Genomic DNA, 8,534 nt, shown 5'->3' on the forward strand with positions numbered 1-8,534 from the left:
GAGACGAACCAAACCTTTAATCGAATGTGTGAACTCTGTTATTCTGCCCTTATAGGATGGGACTTGTACTACTAGCAACAACCTTTCTGCATCTATGATCATCATCAATAAGGCAGCAAACAGATCAAAGAGGCTGCAAACAGATTGCTTGGTCTTTGTTCCCTACATAAAGTTTCTGGTGCAAACAGATCATTCACATAAAAAGCTGCCACACACCCTACAGTAGAGCGTACGTTTTCAGTCCCTTATCCACAGCCCAGTAACCTATGTGGCGTTTAGAGGAATTGATTTTGTGAGCAAAATGTTGCTGCAGAGTGTCACTTGAAAGAACTATAGTGGCATACAAAGTGGAAGTGGATGTTCCGCTGACACAGCGTATTATTATCACTCAACATGGTTGTTTGCTAAAGTGCAGCTCCGCATTGAGGAGACACAGACTTCTCTGAAGTTAACAGTCCCAATCTCCCAAAAAACTGTACAGTATTGTCTGTTCTCATTCAAGTCAACAAAGAAGTCACATCCCAGTGATTCAAATTGCTACAACACTCTCATTGGTTGTCTTTGATGTTTTTTCTTTTCCTCCCTCTCCGTCTGTGGTGCTGGGTGGGTGGAGGTAGAGAGGTAATGTGATGCAGAGAACCGACTGGAGCGAGACGGAGCTCTGAGAGAAAACCCAGGTTCACACCAGGGTGGCTTACACTGCCGCTTTACTCTCTGTTCACACACACACACATATGAACATACGAGCACCTGTGTGTACACATGCACACAAGCGCGCATATTCACAGGTGTGCACGCACATACAGTACAAGTAGAAACAGACACATGCTCACACACACACATTCAGAGTGGCTTATGAGTTGTGCACCTCAATACCAGCCGCAGTATAGCCCATCTGTGAAAAGGTAAATTGAATTTTACAGGCACAAAGCCGACTCCCCTGCGGTCTTTAGAAAAAAAAAAAGCCCCACTTTGTCAGTCTAAAGCTTCTCTAAAGCTTTCGTCTCTTCATAGCTTCTTTTTTTCTTTCCCTTTCCTTTTCTTCTCCTTCCTCCCCGTCTCTCTCTCTCTTTCTCTCTGTGGGGGAAATGAAGGTGTGAGAAACACTGATCGATATGCTCATTAAAGAGTTGTGTCTTTGGGAGGCCTGCAGAGGGTCTGCACAACGCTGCACACAAAGAACAGCGAGGCAAAACGCTGCACTGAAAAAGCCTGCTGTATCACCACAACACCGTCCGCGACTGAACAGCACCACTTTTCGCAATCACAAAGAGAGCTAACAGGGAGTAAAAAAACAAACCCTCAATTTTTCTCAACTTTTCCTCCACCTCCTCCTCCCTCTCTCCCACTGCCTCCTTGCTTACCCCGAGATGTAGTTAAAGCACTTTTATTCTGCTTGTGCAGAGGATTTTCCAATCTGTCCGTGCCTCTATTATTAGAAGCTCCCATACATAGTCCGTGTTTCTGTTTTGAGTTAACACAAACAGCTATGCAGCTAGTCATTCTGCCTACACAATTAACCCCCACACACACCTAGGTAATGAGAAAGTGCAGTTTGATATGTTAAATTCTAATTAACTACAGCACTACCTCCTCCACTGCTCAATTGTGTGTGTGTGTGTGTGTGTGTGTGTGTGTGTGTGTGTGTGTGTGTGTGTGCGCCAAGCAGGTGGGATAGACACTGACAGGTGGAATAAAATTGCCAGCGCGAGGTATCCATCTGTGAAGGATCCACCATATGCATTTCAAAAACTATGCAAGGTTTCTATGCCAAATGATGGCGAGAGACTGACACTGTTCCATCTGCCGGTGCACAGTCTATATTTGAGGTGTATGGGTATAAACAGGGGTGGAGAGATTATTACAATGTCCCAGTCAATTCGAAGAGCTGTTTGGCTGAAATGTCCCTCGAGACAACAACAAAAATAGGACTGGAGTCAAAAATGGAGAAAAGAAAATGTGTTCAGGAAACGTTGTAAGTGGCTCATTGAAAAATGATTTAGATGGAAAGTTGGTGAAAAAAGAAACAGACTGTCTGATACACAGTATTTGTCAAAAGTAATGCAAAAATGAGTTAAAGGAATAGTTTCACATTTTGGGAAATAAGCATTGTCATTTTTGTGCCTTTAAATCAAGCAAGTTAGCTTAGCTTCAATCTAGGAACCCATCAGCTATCATATGGGACGATTTAGCCTCTGGCAGCAACAGCCAGTGTTTCTAGGTTTTTAGTGTAGCCAGTGGAAATCCTGACAACACCTGTTCAGGTCAAGACTTCAACTGCAGTCCGATTAATAACCTTGATACGTGATAATGGTGAGAAAGACACATTTCTGCTGAATTTCCAAACAGATATCATCTGACAATAGCCGTGGTTCACTGGTTAAAGTGGAAATAGCTGGTCCAGCTCTACCTGAACAAGATACCAAACTCTACCCACCAGTGCCTTCAAGGCAAGTTGTGTAAGTGCAAGGGTTACATGCAGACTATTTGTTCTGTAGGAGCAGTGACTTAATGTAATTCCACCTGGTAGGTTCATGGTGGCACCAAGACCAAGTCATTGCTCCCAGCCAGGAAATAGTCCTGCACATAATTATTTTAACAGACAAACTACCATTACCATGGCTGGGAACCATTTGAAAAATAGTTTAGTTTATATGTTTAATAGCAAAACAATCAAAATACTATATATACATATATATTTATACATATACCGTCATTTTGGGAGTATTAAATAGCAAATCATAACAAAAATGATCTCACGACACTTTCCATGTAGAGTATTTACAGACACCCAACAATCCCAACCATGAGTAAGCACTTAGCAACAGCAGCAAGGAAAAACTTGGCTAATGGTAGATGGCCATCTGCTGTCAAATTTCTTAGTTATGGTCAGGGAACGATCACAGTCAGGGTTAAAGAAACCAACACCAATTGATGGAAACAAAACTGTGGTCAAAGTCAAAGTCACACCCTTGTTGACTCAACCATCCACCCCAACCATTGCCCTACAAGATTTTGTGACTCTTTGTATTAACCTAAATTAACCAAACCTTTACTGTAATTTTTTTTTTTCAGTTTTGCAGAACTGTCCAGTGCTGATGTAGTTGCCTGGTGACGGGGTTCGGTAAAGACAGGTCACGTTAGGCTTTTGAGGACAGTCAATGTTTCTGGCCTAATAAGTATTAATTTGCCGTTACTACAACAAAATAATATGCATAAATAAATACAGCATTTCCAGTGTTTCTGTTTGCCCTCTCTACTCACATGTAACTTCTGTTTTATTATGGAGACCGGCTGCAGATATTATTTAAAATTCAGCAAACTAGAATGTGATTGAAGAAAAATGCCCAGAACCGGACATAAAAATGCTGCTTACTTACGGTAACAATTGCAAACATTGCTTCCACTGTTGGGTGTAAATGTTTGCGCCGTGTTTGTTCAGACCCGTGAGTGTTGATACATTAGGATGGAGTCGGGGAGGAAGGCTCCATTTGTGCCTCTGGTTCCCATACTTGGCCTGGCCAACTCTGGTTGCCTGGGTTACTGTATCCCTTGCGGATGGTCAGCTCGCTGTTGCTATGCTAATGAGAGTATATCAAAGCCACGACTGGCAGCGGCTGTTGTGTATTGTGTTATGAGTGCATTTGTGTATGTGTGTGCGTTATTTACAGTGCGACACCACAGGGTCACAGAGAGGCCAGAGCTTTTAGCTTGAAATGTCACGGCAATTAATAATTTGTGAAATTAAGCAGGCGATATCAAACTTAACATTTTATTCATTAGGCATGGAGCTGTTTCTAATGGGATTTCTCTCTCGATCTTAACGCTGTGTCGCCTCCCCCACCTCTCCTCTCACCTCCCCTACTGACTCTTCCTTTTACCCCGTCCTATTTCATTATTTACATCCCCTTCTCTCCCTCTTTTTGGCGCAGTTTATCAGTTTAATCAGCTTGCATGGGGAGAGGAGAAGAAGGAGGAGGAGGACAGGAGGAGGAGGAGGAGGAGGAGAAGGAGGGGGAGAAGATAGAAAAAAGGGAGGAGGGAGTGGGGGACACGCGATCTGCATCATTCGCACATCCTCGTAGTAATGCATCTTTATTAGGCTCCCAACATCAGCCCAAGAGACGAGTCTCTGCTATCACTGTCAATTAGCAGGGGAGCCGCTCGGGGAGACGGCTTGCTTCTCTTTATTAATATCTCCAAACAACCACACGGCACTCAGATGTATAGAAAGAGGCTTTTCTCTTTATTAAAACACACTCAGAGCAGCAGTGCAAACCATACAAGAGAATGTCATCAGGCAGTGTAAAGTGCGCTTGCAGAGCTTCAGGTTTCATTTACTGAGAGAATTAAAAAAAAATAAATAAAGGTGGAGGGGGAAAAGGATGAAGGGTGCTTTGCTTTATTCAACACAGGGACAGATATTACATTATCATTTCATCATGGCTTTCTGGCAATATGGCTTTTTCAATCAGCGGATACAGACATTATTTATTCATAGATGCATTTTTAAAAGGCACACAAGATACAGCATAGCCAATCTCCATAGAGTTGACACAATCAAATATACATGAATATAATATTAGTGTGAGATGGGGGGAGGGTCTGCCGCTGGATGAATTAAACTTTATTCATGCGGCGAACAAGGAAAGGAAATGGGAGCAAAGAAAAAGGAGTGGAGGAGATTTATTCCTTCGCAGAGATTTCTATTCCATTTGTCCCGAGCTGCTTCTGTATTTGTCTCGCTTTCTGTTAGCCTGAGTGAATCTCTAGTGTTGGTGTCAAGCGTGTGTAAGTGTGTGTGTGTGTGTGGTCTGGTAGTATATCCTTGCTTTAAGGCAAGTGTCTCTTTAATGAGGCTTTGCTGCAAAAGGAGCTCCCTAGGACTCTTGACGTGCTCTGCATTTCAAACACACACTCTCCTGCAGCACGCAGACCACTAGCGCATCCTCTGCTCCATCACACACACCTCGCAGGTTGATGTGTGTGTGTGTGTATGTGTGTGTGAGTGCCTGCCCCGCCGTGCTAAAGCATTGATTGGTGGCTTCCTGAACAGAGTGAGAGCTTGTCAATGTGAGACAACCTTTCTGATGCAGTATATCTGTCTTTCCCCCGCTCTCACTCTCACACTCTTTCCTTCTCTTGCCCTTTCTCCTTCCTCCTTCTCTGTCTCCCACCGCGATACTCTCTGACCTCATGTTTATGTATCTCACTATGTCGAGCTGTTCGTCAATGCTGCTCTGTCAAAGGTCCCTCCTCCTCCTTCTCCTTCGTTTTTCTCTTTCCATCTCAGACTCGCTTCCCCCCCCCCCACCTGCTGCAAACGGCCCAGAGATATGAATAATATAAAAACTCCACAAAAAAAGGAGATAGCATTACACGCACTCAGGCCCCGACAAACAGGCCGTGTGTTTTTTCTGGGTGGCGGTGAAGCGCAAAGAAGGCTAACAGGGGTGAAAGAATTTGTGAGATGCTACAAACGGCAAACACAAATCCTGTCAAACAAAATCAAAGTTTGGATGCCAAGAGCGAAGCAGCGGTAACGGACAGAATCTGGAAAAACACAGAGATGTTTGCTATGTGCTCACTGGCTTTGGCCACGTATTGGATGGAAGGCACATGCTTTTTATTGGTTTAGACAATATCAGTGGCTTAGCAAATGTTATGAATGGGCTCAAACGACACAGTGTGTTTGCAGATTGAGCAGAAAAGTTCACCGCATCACCACAGCTTCCTAAACAAAGACTCGGCCAGCTACTTTTCACTTTTTTGGAGCTCTGATGAACTGACTTAAGATGCAATCGGGGGACAAGTGCTGTCTTTTCTTTGTGTGTGTGTGTGTGTGTTGTGTGTGTGTTTGTGAGATGCCATGCTTCATTGTTTTTCAAGGAGAATGAGGTATTCGAGAGCAGATCAGCTCATTAGTGGCCCTGCTGAATTGCTCTTAATGAATGCTATCAGCCTCTAATGAAAAGTATTGTTCTTCAGCACAACTAAATCAAAAGGTGTTTAAAGCACGCGCCCGTGGCACACACACACACACACAGAAACACACACATGTGCACTTCATCAATGAGCGTTTGGCGAAGAGGTCTCTGATGGCGACTCAACACCATAGTTACAGGGGCTAACACCCCCTGAGAAATCAAACTCTCATTTAGACCACAGCCACTGCTCAATATCTGCTCTGTTATCGACCAGCTCCTGAAGAAATGTGTGTGTGTGGATGAGAAAGAGTGTGAGAGAGAACAGGAGGTGGGGCAGGACGAAGAGAAAGGGCTGAGGGAAAAAAAGGGGAGAGAAATTGATTTATCTTCCATTGATGATGGTGATTTGGCTTCAGATATGTGCGCCACCTGACCTGTTTACAGCCCCCGGCCAATTAGAAAAGTTTTTCTCTGTTTGGAGCTCAATATACATTTAATTTCATTTCGAGGTCGGGCGGTAAATATAAAATAGCTTTACAGTTAAAGAGAGTGTTGTGTGCGTGAGTTCAGATAGCCCAGAGCAGTTGTAGAAGTTGAGTTATGAAGAAAACATGTGGGAAACACAGAGTCCTCCTCGATGTGCGCCTCCTTTAACCTTCAGCCCACTAAGATCAGAGACTTCAGGAGACTTTTTTTGAAATAGACATAAATTGTTTGTTTGTTTTTTTCTGGCAGAGTTGCTGCTGACTCTGTTGCTGTTTTATTTTTTTAAAAGGATGTCCTCATTACCCCTATTATATTCTGACACTTAAGACAGTTAAACAAAACTGCTCCGAGACCTAAACTGTGGCAGTGAACCAGGTTATATTCCACAAAGTGTCCCAGTAATATTCCTGGTGAGTTTTTACAGGGGGAAAAAAGCAGCAAGTAGTGCAAAGAAATATTTTTTGAAAAACCTCTTTGATCTGTTAATAACAAATGTTCCACAAAATTGAGTCTACTGTCACCCCAAGGCAGCTGAGGTGGTGGCACATTATTTGAAGATTGTTTTTTGTCAGTGTTGAAGGCCCGCGAGAGACATGAGGGATTTAAATCAAGAGTTCATTTTGGTGCTTTGATGCTGTGTTTGTTCTTTCAAAACATATTCAATTGAGGATTTGAAGATGACAAACTCTAGAAGATAAATATTATATTACATAACTAAGGAGAATCATGCAGTGGAGTGGCCAAAGATAGAAATAGCTACTTAGGCTAGAAAGAGGTCACGAGTCCCAGGATGATGTCCTCAAGAAAAAAGTTGATCTGACACGAAAAATAAAGTTGCAAACTGCTTGTTAATTATTAAAAAACTGTTGTTGTGAAATGTGTAATGTGTAATGTCTTTATTGGCTCCACAGGAAGCTTTCTAAAGACAACCCTCATGATGTCATGAGGGTTAATCTTATTTCCCAGCATGTATGTCTTTTATCTCCATGTATCTCCATAAAACAAACACAATTTCAGCTTTGGTACAAGGCGGTTTTCAGATAATCCAATCAGATTTTAAATAGTTTAATGGTTGCCTGTTGATTCGTCACTGCCAGGAATAAAAATCTGGTGGGGAAATAATGAATCCTTTATTTATTCATTGGCCAGTCAGGGCTGAATATATTGTTCAGCTTACTAAATATCAACAAGAGTAGAATCTTTTCCCCCCCAAGGTCCCAAAACTCAGTGTCCTCAATAGTAGCACCGGCCCTGTGGTGCACTAAGCATTAATTATGATGTAATATAGCAAGAAAATCCAGCTGATTGTCCTTTTGTTCATCCAGATGATAAAGCAGTTTTATATCAGATGTATGGATTTTAATTTGTAAGAAGTACATTTGTTAAAATTTGTACCATGTAAAACTTTCAGTCTACCGGCCAAGGTGAAAAATGTTGAGGTTTGAAAGTCTGGCATGAAAATGATAAATGAAAAAGGTAAAATTCTAAGCAGCACCGAGTGACAGCTTTGTCCCCAGAATGACTGCTGAACCTATTCATCACCCCCACCCTCTCTGGTCCGAGAGCGGGACATTTACTGACACTGCCTAAACAGAATTTCTCGGTACTGAGGTCCTAAATTTCAATCAGTTATGTCTCGCTACCATTCGGGGCTGTCACCATGTTAAATTGCCAGGTGCAGCTTTAACAGTGATTTATAAATAAATTTTACTTCACTTAATTTCATCACTGCTCAGACATCGACCTCAACTCTCGAGGGTGTCAGAATTGCTTTTCCATCAGAAATAGAGCATTTGTGGCTGGCAGGAGAATGCGAACAGAGATGGGATTTGTTGGGGTTGGGGGTTGAGGGTTGGTAATGAACATGGCTCAGACCTGAGGTTGGCACAGCAGGCTGCAATCTAATCAGCGCTACACCTTATTTTTATTTAGACGTGAGGGAGAATTAGATATTTAACAGCGGCAGTTTTATCTCCCAATCACACAGCTTAGGACTGCACCGTGGACACCTTGTTAAGCGCCTAGATGTGTCCAATCAGCCGGCGTAGGTGGGTTGTCAGCGTGGGTTTGCACATGTGTGTGATTGGATGTGTATGGGTGCTTTTAGCTGGTTAGCACTCT

This window comes from Larimichthys crocea, chromosome I (genome assembly GCF_000972845.2).
Source record: "Larimichthys crocea isolate SSNF chromosome I, L_crocea_2.0, whole genome shotgun sequence".
NCBI lineage: Eukaryota > Metazoa > Chordata > Actinopteri > Sciaenidae > Larimichthys > Larimichthys crocea.